The sequence below is a fragment of the Pseudorca crassidens genome, chromosome 12 (genome assembly GCF_039906515.1).
Source record: "Pseudorca crassidens isolate mPseCra1 chromosome 12, mPseCra1.hap1, whole genome shotgun sequence".
In the NCBI taxonomy this organism is placed as follows: Eukaryota; Metazoa; Chordata; class Mammalia; order Artiodactyla; family Delphinidae; genus Pseudorca; species Pseudorca crassidens.
In genome coordinates this window covers 23,850,355-23,864,267 of record NC_090307.1, presented here as the reverse complement: position 1 = coordinate 23,864,267, position 13,913 = coordinate 23,850,355, and the positions used below count along the sequence as shown (strand labels likewise).

The 13,913-nt window shown below is 44.5% G+C and overlaps 1 protein-coding gene across 2 annotated transcripts in view; it reads right to left on the bottom strand.

Moving 5' to 3' along the window:
- The window catches only part of MYO5B (myosin VB), a 386,602-nt gene that overhangs the window by 350,375 nt on the left and 22,314 nt on the right, over positions 1 to 13,913 (bottom strand). The window lies entirely within an intron of this gene.

Sequence of the window (13,913 nt, the reverse complement as noted above, 5' to 3'; positions counted from 1 at the left end):
CTTATCGTATCAAACTAATATAACTCGCTTATTGATGACTTTGAACTCACTACTTTCTGGTCCCTTCCCTCCTGGTCCCTGGTCCCTAGAACTCATGTTCTCAGGGAAATGGCTTTGTGTGCACCCTTCCACATTAGATATGCTTCTGCTACCCTTCATTTCCACCTATGAGAATACCAGCATTTAGTTGTGGGAACTTCTTTTGTTATACAGAGTAAAATCTCCGAAGTTTTTCCGTAGAGTTTTAGTGAATTCTGATTGAGAATTAAAAAACCAAAAAACCAAGCTCCTATTTGTTCAATCAGTTCTTTAACTCAACCATCATTTAAGTGCTTACCCTGCACCAGGCACCGGGTATGCACTTGTAAACAAAACAGACATGGTTTCTGCCCTCATAGCTTTGGGTCTAGTGGGCGGGGCAAACACTAAGTCGGTACACAGATAAATGTGAGATGATCAATTTGATGGGTGGCATAAGTGAAACAGAAGAGGATGACGCAAGAACAACAGGAGTACCTATTTCAGACCTGAGCGGGTGGCCTCATTTAGAAAGAAGAGATGCGAAGAAGCTCCTGAGGGAAAGGAGCTCAGCTGGAGTCAGGGAGAAAAGTCTGTTTCAAGCAAAGGGAAAAGCTAGTGCAGAGGCCCAAGGTAGGGAAGAGCTTGTAATGTTGAAAGAACTGTAGGAAAGGTCAAAGGGGCAGGAATGCTGTAAATAACAGTAGAGGGGGCTTGATATGAAGATAGGGAAATAGGCCTAAATAGGGTCACTTAGGGCCTTTTGGTGAGGTAAGAAATTTGGATCTTATCCTATATTCAAAGGGAATCAATTGTTCGTTTTTTAAAGAGGGGCGTGGCACGATTCAATATAGATTTAATTACTCATTCTGGCTACATTGTGGCGAGTGGTTGGGGGGCAGGAGTTGAGGTGGAGAGATCAGTTACAAGGGGGTCGTTGTGGCTTAGGTGAAAGACAGCACTGACTTGGACTTGAGTACAAGTGATGGAACTTGGCAGTGGCTGGGACGGCAGAGGTGATGGGAAGAGACGTCAAGGTAGACTCCTAGCCTTTGGCTCTGTCATCAAAATGGAAATGCTGTATACTGAGACACAGTGTGGAAACTCTTTCCTAGAATGTATTGGGGCACTTTATACCTAGGTAAGTAAAGCTAAAGGCATAAACTTTACTGTGAGATGTGGGCCTTAACGTTGCAAAACGGTGAATTTTATGTACTTGTTCGGTAGATGAAAATGACGTTAAGTATTTGGCTGTTTTTTTACAAAACCTAAACATACTCTTGCCATAGGATTCAGCAGCCGTGCTCCTTGGTATTTACCTAAATGAGTGGAAAACTTATGTCCACGTGAAAACCTGCACATGAATGTGCATAGCAGCTTTCATAATTACCAAAGCTTGGGAGCAACCAAGATATCCTTAAGAGAGTGAGTGGATAAATTCCAGACAGTGGAATATTAACACCAAAAAGAAATGAGCTCTCAAGTCTTGAAAAGACATGGAGGAAGCTTAAATACCTATCGCTATGTGAAAGAAGCCAATATGATACTGGGCATATACCCAGAGAAAACCATAATTCAAAAAGACACATGCACCCCAATGTTCATTGCAGCACTATTTACAATAGCCAGGACACGGAAGCAACCTAAATGCCCATCGACAGACAAATGGATAAAGAAGATGTGGTATATATATACAATGAAATCTTACTCAGCCATAAAAAGGAACGAAATTGGGTCATTTGTAGAGACGTGCGTGGATCTAGAGACTGTCATACAGAGTGAAGTAAGTCAGAAAAAGAAAAAAAATTCCGTATATTAACGCATATATGTAGAACCTAGAAAAATGGTACAGATGAACCGGTTTGCAGGGCAGAAATTGAGACACAGATGTAGAGAACAAACGTGTGGACACCAAGGGGGGAAAGTGGCAGGGGACGGGTGGTGGTGGTGTGATGAATTGGGAGATTGGGACTGACATGTATACACTCATATGTATAAAATGGATGACTAATAAGAACCTGCTGTATAAAAAAATAAAATTCAAAAATTCAAAAACAACACAAAACAAATGTAACACTATGAAGTTATGAAGTACAATAAAATGAGGTATGCCAAGAAAAGAAAAAGAATATCCAATGTAAAGACAGAAGCAGAAGCGACAGTAGGGTCTGCCAGGTGTGCACCTACATCCCTAACTTGGGCTCAATCCAGGATAACTGCTCTCCTGGCAATTCTATTTTATACGAACAGCTCTTTTTTTTTTAACGTTTAGCAGCCATTTACACCAGGCTCTCTAAGAGTCACCTTTACAGAGGCCACAGCCATAGGACCTCAGTGTTGAAAGGGGTCTTACACACAGGGCTTAGGAGGCAGCCATAATCTCTAAAGGAGAATCTATGGACCAGTTGATATTTACTTAACTTCAGAGACCGTCGGCAACATCCTCCAAAAGGATAGACATTTTAATCCCCCAAAAGTAAGGACTATCTCAGGAAAGAATGGTCCTAACTGAATACATCCTGTGGACAAGCCATGGAGCGGGTGCACTCCCCATGGAAGGCCAGCCAGCTCCCGTGTGAGCACTCCCAAGGGAGTGGTTGGTAGACCATTCCAGTCTTCTGAGAGTCGTGTCTTAGACTGGGCTGGAATCTCTCTCCCTGAGACTTTCACCCACTAGTCACAGCTGTGACCTCAGGGAGAGGAAATGACATCTTAAAGGCTGGCACAGAGTAAATCCTCAATTACATCAACTCTCCCCGTCCCTCCCCACTGCACTCAGTCCCACGCTAAGCTCAGAACATGTGGAGACAGTGTTCACACCCAGTGCCCACACCCAACTACCAACAGCAGCCCATTCTGAACTCATTCTCTAGAAGCAGCCCTGAAACATTTCAACCATTTCTCACATCGTTTGGTTTCCTGCCCCCCTCACTGCCCTGGCCTTTCTGCTCAAGATATGCTTCACTTTGTCCGTGTCCCTCTTACAGTACAGGACTCAGCATCTGGGGGTCCGGCACAAAGCACTAAAGTCACGGTTGCCCCCTTGTGGAGCTCCCAATCTGGCTGAGAAGAAAGATTATCTCACATTAAACGAAGAACCCTCTTTCCTCTCACCCCCGCCAAGAGCACACGCCCACACACTCAATTGTGTGACTAGACCACAGACACGGAAGGGATTTAGAGGAAGGGGATGGTAATAAGACCTGGTTTCCGGGAGCCCAAGAGTCACTGCTCCTATCATATCCCACCTCTCCCTCAAAAAATCAGACTGTGGAACACATGTGCAGCCCTGACGCCTCAGCTTCCCTCAGCCCCTGACGTAGAGACATCAGTGACCCCAGAAAGCATCCATGGGGACAATCAAGCTCTGGACAGAGTCCCCGCCGTGGGGCAACCAGGACGCAAAGGCCAAGAACTCCGGGTCCTGAACACTGTCAGACACGGCTCTGGGGACGGGAGCCCCCTCCCAGCTGCCAAACCAGAGGCGGAGGTGAAAGTTTCTAAAGGAAAAACAGAACATGAAGTGTTTTGTTGTTTTGTTCTGTTCAGAATTAGAAGATGCCCACTTGAGGAAGCTGGGAGGCTGAGGAAACTAGCCAAGGGCAGGGCCACCAGATTTTTGCTAAACTGGTTTGGCATCTTCTTTTTTTTTTTTTTTTTTTGGTTTATGGAAATGACCACATACAAGGTAGCCTGCAGGCCAGGCAGATGGCCACCTTTCCAGCTGCCGTGCTTCCCGAGAGGTCGCCCCTGGCAAGGAGGCTTCACACATTTTCAAATTCTGTGTTTCCATCTTGCAGGCAAGGGCCCTTTCTGAAACTGTTCTGCCTGGCCCAAACTCTCTTTGAATCAGGTTCTAACACTTCTGCACTTAACATTCTTCGACAGCAACTGCAAGAGTAAAACAACCTTCGGAACCACCCCTCACCGCCCCATCCCAAGCAAGTTCCTGCCAAACGCTAGCATATTGCTGAATGTCACCACCACTCAGGGTAGGAATCCCTGTGCCCAATTTTGACGCTGCACGTTAAGGACAGCAGAAGAATGTCTAATATGCTGTTAAACAATCTGGAAAGCCCACGCAATCTCCTAGTGAGGACAGCCTTTCCACAGAGGACGCCTTGCCTGTAAAGAGCAAATTTAGTTACGACTGCCAACACTGCTCAGCCGCAGCCCCGAGGAACCCATGAGAGAAGGCAAACCCCAGACCGTCAGGAAATCTGTGGCATATTCTAGAAGCCCTCAACCACATCACATCAACCCCTGAAGTACATCCCCTTCATGGGCTGATGCTGGAGGACGTCAGATCAGACCACAGAGGGTCCACGGACCCTGCACTGTGCCAGCCTTTCAGAGGCAGCATCGTCTGCAACCCAGAGGTCAGCAGCGCACCACCCAGGTGACTGGAAGATGCGTCTCCTGGCTGTGCAAACCTCTCACAGCTGATCCCACTCCACCAGGGCAGCTTCTCCCCCTCACATTTCCGGGTACAGCAACATCCACAGGCAAAGCAAAGGGCCCTTGGCAGAGATCCCCTTTTACAAACTGCTCAAGGCAACCACGTTTTACATTTCAATGATTTTTTTGGTCAGTGTTCACGCAACTGTAAGTAATAACAAAAATGACTTCATGGAACACAGTGCGTGGAACGCAGTGCAATCAGCAGATCCTCTGAAACAGATTGCTACCAAGGGTGTCAGCTTTCCAAGACCCAAGATAATCTAAGACCTCATGTAGTGAGACCTCCAGTGAACGAGAAGCCCAGCCAAGCCTGCTTATATTTACTCCTTTCTCCCCATCCCACCTGTTTACTCTCCAAAAAGAGGAAAAGTCACGCATAAGAATTAATCCACCCTGATGTAGAACTAGAGTGAGGGGTTAACGAGGTTGGCCCCCACTCACTCAGAGAGATGTCTTTCCCCTGTGTGCCCGCCACTCTCCCAGGAGATTGGCAAGCAGGGGCCCCATGCGTGTTCTGGTTTTTCCCTCCCCAGCATTGTCCAACGTCGGCCCAGCTCTGCACACTTCATTCGCAAGGCCATTCTACTTTCTCAACCCATCACGTCAAGGGAGGAGGCGATGCCCTGGCAGCACGTCTAGATGACTCTCCTGGGGCACATGATCTTAGTTTCCCCTCCTATCTTATTTCATTATCTTTAGTCCCCCACCAGCAGCCGAGGTGCCTGATACCTTGGGAAACTCTCTGCACTGCATTTCTGATAGGATTGTGAGCACCTTTCCTAACAAAAAAACAGAGTCCCAGGTCCGGTCAGCATCTCCTTCTAAAAAGCACTCCATTCAGCAGAGACCAGGCACCTCTCACAAACCAGGACTGTTCAGGCCGCAGCAGGAAGAACAAGTAACCCACGGAGCTGGCCTAGACTCTAGGTGGCTACTCTGCTTATATCAGGGACAAGAGGAGAGAGGAGACGTGAGCGTGATGCAAACTCAGATGTGCTCTGAGATCCCAAAACACAGATCAGATGGCCTCTAACGTCCCTTCCAGAGCTGAATTCTATAAACTTCATATGATAGCCATGTGGGCAGGAACAGAACCTACTATTTGTAACACAAACAGCATCACAAAATAGTTCACACTATTTCAGGTGTAACATTCCAGGCAAAGAAACATTCAAGGAAACTAAGTGTCTCTCTTCTGCCTGAAACCACAAGATGGTTTGTAGTGATGCTTTTAGGTTTTAGATGAAAAGGCCAATAGATCCTCATGCAGGACTTGGGCCACAGAAGCTGGCTGTCAGGGGACCCACCATTCCTAAGCAGGGTACCTTTTGCATTACTACTTGTATTCTAGTGATCTTTATGAGTTAGTTACTTAGGTCTCACTTTCACCCTCTATTCAGACCTCAAATGTGCCTTCTGAGGTCTGCACCTTATTATGGGTGGTAATCTCTTCAAGCAGTAACGCCCTAGCCGGGCCAATGGCACTAGTGGCATGGCTGCCAACACATCCCACCTGCAACTGGTATATCCCCTGAGGAAGACAGGTAGCTTAACTGACGACTGAGCACTCCCTGCCCCATTTAACAGGACTTTCATTTAAGGGAAAGGTCCCCTCGATAAGGTATCTATGTACATTATACAGAATGTCTGTAACTCAATGCTCCCTGTGGAATTAGATCTGTTTAATAAAATTAACAAGATTTTCAAATTGTGATGATTTTTTTAAATTTAGCTTCTTTTTTTTTAAATTTAGTTTCTATCAAGAGGGACAAATACAAAATGTACCTTCCGGTTGGAGCCAAAGCCGGGTTAAGAAACGTTAAGACCAGGTGTCAACTCAGCGCTGTTGCCGTATTTTGCTCCCTGGAGGTCCTCCCAACCCTTCTATTGGGCGGGTAGCGGGGCGGGAGCAGGCTGCGGCTCATCAGGTACCTGGCAGAGTTCTGAAGTATCTCTGGTGTGCCAGGCATGACCCTCACCTTGCACAGGGACCCCCAGAGGGGATGGCTGCAGGTTTACGCAACAGGGAGGCTAACTGGTAACCAACTCAGGAGACACACATCTACCAGAATGCCACTGATCAACATTTAACATAACTGGAAAATCAGCGCCAGCCAGATTCTCCTTCTCCCAGGGGTCTGCCCACTCAGAGTAAGGAGACAGCTGATGGAAGGCGGTAGACGGTTCCCTCAAGCTGCAAGGCTGGCACATGGCTCTCCTGCACCCCAAGGTTTGGATGGTTCATCCACAAGCAAACATTTTCTCCCAAAGTGATGGTTAAACTCTGACCACAACTTGTCGCTGTCCTCTTATCAGCTACCAGAGGAGTCATTACCTTTTGCCAGGTATCAGGTAGCATGCCATTCGCATCTCCCCCAGAACACACACTGGCCCCAGGACTTACTGGCCACACATTTTATGAGTGATCCCCCAGGTGGGTTCACCTAATGGGCAATGTTGGTCACAGAAGCCCAAATTATTTTATGAAATGGGCATGCTTAGTTTTCAGTTAAGCCACAGAAGACAGGTATAAGCACATCTGTTAAATTTTTTTAACCTGATGTTTAAACAGAAGTTAAAGTTCTAATAGATTAGAGTGTACCAAGTTAAGAATTACAAGCTCATTGCAAATAAATAAAATTTAACTGCTTTGTACATAAAATATGAAGTACAATTTCCCTCCTTACTCCCACTTCCCACCCCTACCAAGAGAAACCTCTTATTAGTTCAGGATTTTGATTGCATAACATTCCTCATCAGGAGATTAGATTGAGTTAAATGTCTCATGAAAACACCACTGATAGGGACTCAATGTATGGCTAAAGGGGGACACTGGAGCTTTCCCCCCAGGTGTAACCTACTGCATTCCCATCTTTAGCAAAACCAAGTACAAGTATGCAACATTTCACTTTTTGAAAATCACAGTCTTGGATCTCAAGTTTTATTTCATTTGGAAAGAACTGCCAATCTTGAACGCATACTAAATCAATGGTTCCAATCTTTTAAGTGAATAGAAAAGAAGCCAAGGAAGTTTGAAAGGAAGAACTCCCTGGAAAGGATATTAAAGACCTACACAAGTTAACTAAATCCCCTAAGCACATTTTTAGTGACTGCTACCCTGGCAAGCACGCCCCAGTGGGTACGTTTGAACAAAGACCAAAGAATTTACTATATTTTCTTAGGAAAATTCTTTCTGTGTATTGCACAAGGTTCCCTCTGCTTTCGCTGCCCTGTATGCACTCACAATTTGAAAGTTCAAAGGCCACTACTGTGCCCTCCTGCAGTGTGTTTGTATCACATGTCTCCAAATACTGAGGACGATTTTTTTTTTTTTAAGGTATGAGACTTTGTAGTACTGACCTCTGAAACAAGAAGCCTTGAGCTACTGATGTGATGGGTGTAAGGACCCCTGGCATCCGTTTCATTCATCCTCCCTCAGTTCCACATTGTGTTCCATACTATTCAACCTCCCTCTTTAATCTAGAGATTGTCAACTGTCCCAACCTCTAGAGGCTTGATCTATAGCACATGAGAAATAAGTCTTTGGAGGCAAATAGCAAATCAGAAGTGGATTACCCCATGAAAGGTCATGGAAATGCTTTTCCTCTGTTGTCCTCTGGTCCAAATCCTACTGGCTCTTTAAGATTTCATTGGAGATCCAATGCCCTCCAAGAAGCCCTCTTTCCCCCTGCTTCCCCAGCTGAGACAGGCAATGACCCATAATCAAGAGACAATCTCCTATGCCTAGGGCTCCTTTCGATTTTTTAAAGCAATATATATAACTTGAATGTTCAAGTCTCCAAAATAAATAAAGCCAAGCCCATCTGCCATCTGGCCCCATTTGTGAGGCAAAACCACTTTATCATTTGTAAAAAAAAAAAACCTATGTATAAAGGCCACTGCTGCCCTGGGGGCTTACAGTCTAGGTTAAACTAATAATTCAGAAATAAACCATTAGCGAAAGTTGTAAAATTTCACATAAAGCAAGGTTCTATGGTATTTAGATTGTACTTATATGAAGGACCACATGGGGCCTTGGCTGGCTTTTTGTTAATTCTAAATTATTCAGCACTGCATTGATAAATTGCTCATTAAAGTGCTAACCCCCTAAGGCACCAGCCCAGCTAAGAATGATCCTCTTGGTTTCATTACTATCTCTAAAAGCATGGAAGGCAGGACCTCTCCATTTGCCTTCCTCTCCTCAAACTTCCAGAACACACCAAGGGCCTTCATCCTTACACGTCAAACCTGTTCAACAGCTAAGGAAGTAGAGTGGGAAATCTGGTGACAAGGTGATTTATTGAGGTCCTTTTAGAGGCCTGCAGCTCCAGAAGACTCGGGAAAGAAGGACACTCCTGACACCTGGCATTTTAGAAGACAGTCTATCTCTTCCATGAATATCCCTACATCTCCTTTGTCTCTCAGGTTGGAAGGGCCAGCTGCCCCCGTTAGGGGCCCCTCCCCCAATTCCCCTTCCCCAGCAGTCTCTGCAATAAGCTGGGGCTTCCCCACCCCCCTGCTCCTCAGATACACCAGGACCAGCCTGGACACTAGGTAAAAACTAAGGGAATATGAATAAAGTATAGACTTCAATGTTTTAATATTGGTTTATTAATGGTAACAAATGTAGCATACTAACATAAGATGTTAACAGAGGAAACCAGGGATAGGGTACAAACGAACTCTAGTATCACAGTTTTTCTGTAAATCTAAAATGGTTCTAAAATAAAAGTTTATTTTAAAAAAGTAACCTGAAATACTGACAATGTGGAGAAACGGGCTCATTCACACCGTCTGGCAGTTCCTTAAAAGCTCGACATGCACAACCGTGGAACCCAGCAACCATACTTCTGAGCATTTCTCAGAAATGGAAACCTACCTTCACACACACAAAAACCTGTACACCAGTATTTATAGCAGCTTTATTGTGATAGCCATTAGCTGGAAACAACCCAGATACCCTTCGGTGGGTGAACAGTTCAACTGTGGTACATTCTTACCATGGAATAATACTCAGTAATAAAAAGGGAATGAATTATCAATACACTCAGCATAAATACATCTCCAGAGAATTATGCTGAGAGAAAAAGCCAATTCCAAAAGGTCACACACTGTATGATTCCACACATAATATTCTGACAAAATTATAAATGGAGAGCCGGTTAGTTGTTGTCAGAGGTTAAAAAGGGGGTGGGGGCAGGTGGAGACGGGTGTGGCTGTAAAAAAAAAAAAAATAGGAGGGGATCCCTGTGGTGATGGAAATGTCCTGTATCTTGACTGTATCGATGACAAAATACTGGTTGTGACACTGTACTATAGTTCTGCCAGACACTGCCAATGGGGGAAACTGACTAAAGGCTACAGAGGATCACTCTGCATTATCCGTTACAATTGCACGTGAATCTACAGTCATCTCAAAGTAAAGATTTTTTGTTAAGCCAGGAGGCCTGAACGAGCAGGTAGCCTAGAGGGAAGGGGTGAGGCCCAAGCAGAGATCTGCAGTCAGAGCCCAGATACAAGTGAGTGGGGGGTCCTCCAGCCAGGCTCGGCCCAGGGTTGAGACTCTGGAAGCAAAGTCCCCAGAGAAAGGGAGTACAAATATGGAAAGCAAGGCTGGCCTGGATTTGAAGGTATTGGTGTGGACTTCTATTTATGTTAAAACCCTTGGGACTTCCCTGGTGGTGCAGTGGTTAAGAACCCACCTGCCAATGCAGGGGACACGGGCTCAAGCCCTGATCCGGGAAGATCCCACATGCCGCAGAGCAACTAACCCCGTGTGCCACAACTACTGACCCTGCGCTCTAGAGCCCGTGAGCCACAACTACTGAGCCTGCACTCTAGAGCCCGTGAGCCACAACTACTGAGCCCACGTGCCACAATTACTAAAGTCTGTGCACCTAGAGCCCGTGCTCCACAACAAGAGAAGCCACCGCACTGAGAAGCCAGCGCACCGCAACGAAGAGTAGCCCCCGCTCGCCACAACTAGAGAAAGCCTGCACGCAGCAACGAAGACCCAACGCAGCCAAAAATTAATAAATTAATTTAAAAAAAAAAAACTAAGTGTACATGTGCATATGGGATTGTGTGTGTATACACAATCATTTCCTAGCTCTGTCCCCCTTAAAGGACCTGGGGGCAGCAACACTCCTGAGCAACCACTCAGTGCCCAGAAACTGGTTTCTAAGCGCCGCTCTCCACTAAAAGAACCAGACCTCCTTAGAGAAACGGCTGATTCTGGGCTTGGGCAGAGACACACAAAATGAGTCTGGAATGTGTTGTGGTGAAAAGTGATGAGAATGTGTCAAGAGGACACAGAGGTCAGTTTAAAGAAGCACTCATGGACCTCATCTGGGACAATCTAAACACCAAAATGAATGACCATCACGTATTATAACCCACTGAACAAAATACATGCTCACAAGCACATACAGGTAAGTGAATACATGGATATGTATGGGGAGAAGAGAAAGCGCTTCCTTACAACAGACGCCAACAAATAAATGGAGAAGGAATGAGGGTAATAACAAGTCATCATGTGGTAACCATAATATTAAAAATAAATTTAAGAGACACTGAGATGATAAGATTAGTAGATGAAAATGAGGCGAGAAAAAGAAATTTGTATCATCTCAAAGTATTTCTCACAAAATATTTATTACAAAAGGGAGAAAAAAGTAACTTCATGGAGGAGAAACCCAACCGACACACTCTTCAAGAAGTGATCAAAGTTACCACCACCAGAAACAGGACAAATCAGACAAAATGTGCCACCCAAGAGGCTGCAGTGGTCATCACAGTATCTGGCCCAAAATACCTACCCCAAATGGAGGGCCTTTCTAACAGTGACATGAAGCCAAGGCAAGACTGAGCAAACATTCTAGACTGAAGGTAACCACTGACAGAGTGACGAGCAGCAGGTATAACATGTAATCCTGGATTGAACCCTTTACTTTACTATAGAACACATTACTGGGTCACCTGGTGAAACCTGAAACCCAAGGCATACAGGAATTCCTTCGATTATTCTCGTAACTCTTCTGTAAGTTTGAAATGGTTTCAAAATGAAGTTTCATATATATCATAAAGGCACCTTTTGCTTGTCACCCTTCCACCTTCTTTCTGCCTGGAATGCAGGCATGCTGACATGAGGGTGAAGTCTCAAGATAAGTAAAGAGAGCAGAACAGTAAAACAGGCAGAACTGCCACATCAGCCCTGGGCTACCACCTCAACACTTCTTGTTATACACGGTGGAAAATAAACCCCATGATGGTTCAAGTCACGATAGCAGGGTTTTCTGTCACTCACAACCAAAGCAGTCATAACTAACATATTGAATAGGCAGAGGACTACTACTCCATTCCTATTTTCCCACTATCACTAATTGAAAAACCTACCAAAAAATAACAGAAAAGCAGTGATTTGCTCCAGGGACAAGGCAGCAGAGAAGCTGTGTGTTTTGGGCAGCCACGGGCACTAAGGAAAGCCTGGCCAGAATCAACAGCAGGTCCATTTCCACCTAAAGTCCTGTGAGTTTCCATCCACAAAGGAATGGATAAAGAAGGTGTGGTACATATATAATGGAATATTACTCAGTCATTAAAAAGAATGAAATAATGCCATCTGCAGCAACACGGATGGACCTAGAGATTATCATACTAAGTGAAGCAAGTCAGACAGAGAAAGAGAAATATGGTATGATATGGCTTTTATGTGGAATCTAAAAAAAAAATGATACAAATGAACTTATTTACAAAACAGAAGCAGACTCACAGACTTGGAGAACGAGCTTATGGTCACCAGGGGGAAGGATGGGGGGTGAGGGATAGTTAGGGAATTTGGGATTGACATGTACACACTACTATATTTAAGATAAATAACTAACAAGGACCTACTGTATAGCACAGGGAACTCTGCTCGATATTATGTAACAACCTAAGTGGGAAAAGAATTTGAAAAAGAAGAGATATACATATAACTGAATCACTTTCCTGTACACTTGAAACTAACACATTATTAATCAATTATACAATATAAAATAAAAAGTTTAAAAAACATTTTTTTTAAATAAAGTCCAGTGAGTTCCCACGCTCAGCACGAGGAAGAGTGAGGTTAGAGGCAGGACTCTGATGGACAGGCAATGAAAGAGGGACAGGAGACGTCTTCAAAGGCATTTTCTCAGAGAAACAGCTCTGTGCACAATCTGTGTACCACAGCAGCACCTGCTTTGGATACAGGGTGAGTTAAACAGGCTTTCAGTGCTTGCTTTTCAACTGGATCACCACTTAGAACACTGTCTCTGTGAGAAAGATCCTAAATGCTGAATGATACGGGCTGAATATTTACATCCCCTCCAAATTCATATGTTGAAATCCTAACCCTCCCAGGTGATGGTACAAGGAAGTAGGGCCTTTGGGAGGTAATTAAGTCATGAGGATGGAGCCTTATGAATGAGATTAGTACCTTAGAAGAGACACCTCACAGTTTTCTCACCTCCTTTCTGCCATGTGAGGATAAAAGGAGAAGACAGCCATCTGCAACCTGGAAGGGGGCCCTCAACAGAACCTGAGCATGCTGGTACCCCGATCCTGGACTTCTAGCCTCCAGGACTGAAAGAAATAAGTTTCTGTTGTTTATGAGCCACCCTGCCTATGGTACTCTGTCATAGCAGCCTGAACAGACTGACACTGTACTTAAAGTAACCTTCAGAATCTAACCTGGCAATAAACTGGGGACGTCTGTAGACACCTATTTCATTTATAATTCAACTTTATTTCCTAGCCATCAATTTGTATTACATTTTTCTAATCACAACTCACTTTTCTCATCATAATGCCTCCTACTGGTCTAGTACTCCTTCCTTACTCTTTAAAGTTCCCTTCATACCACGATTTTAATTTCATTCTTGCTCTCAACAGTAGAGTAAGGAAAACCCAATTGCCTCCATTTAACACGTAAGAAGACAAAGTTGAGGGAGATGAAGCCACTGGCCCAAGTCCTCACAGCAAGGAAATGGCATAAATGTAACAAGAATTCTGAGCCCTGACTGCCAATCCAGTGTTCTTTCACCTAAACCACACAGTATGTCATTAACAGCACTGTCAGTTTTTAATATTTCCTGTCTTACTTTAAGATTATACTACAAAAGGCTTGAGCGGGAGGGAGGCGCAAGAGGGAGGGGATATGGGGATATGTATATGTATAACTGATTCACTTTGTTATGCAGCAGAAACTAACACTGTAAAGCAATTATACACCAATAAAGATGTTTGAAAAAAAGATTATATTATAAAAGGCTAGAACACGAGGTCAGAAAAGAGTAAGCAGGAAGAAATGCACACATTCTACCTAATGGAAGAGTGTGCAGGAAATTCAGCACTCTTCCATCATCCTCTTCTTACTCCTGTTTCAGAAGTGAAGAGGTACAAGAATACTG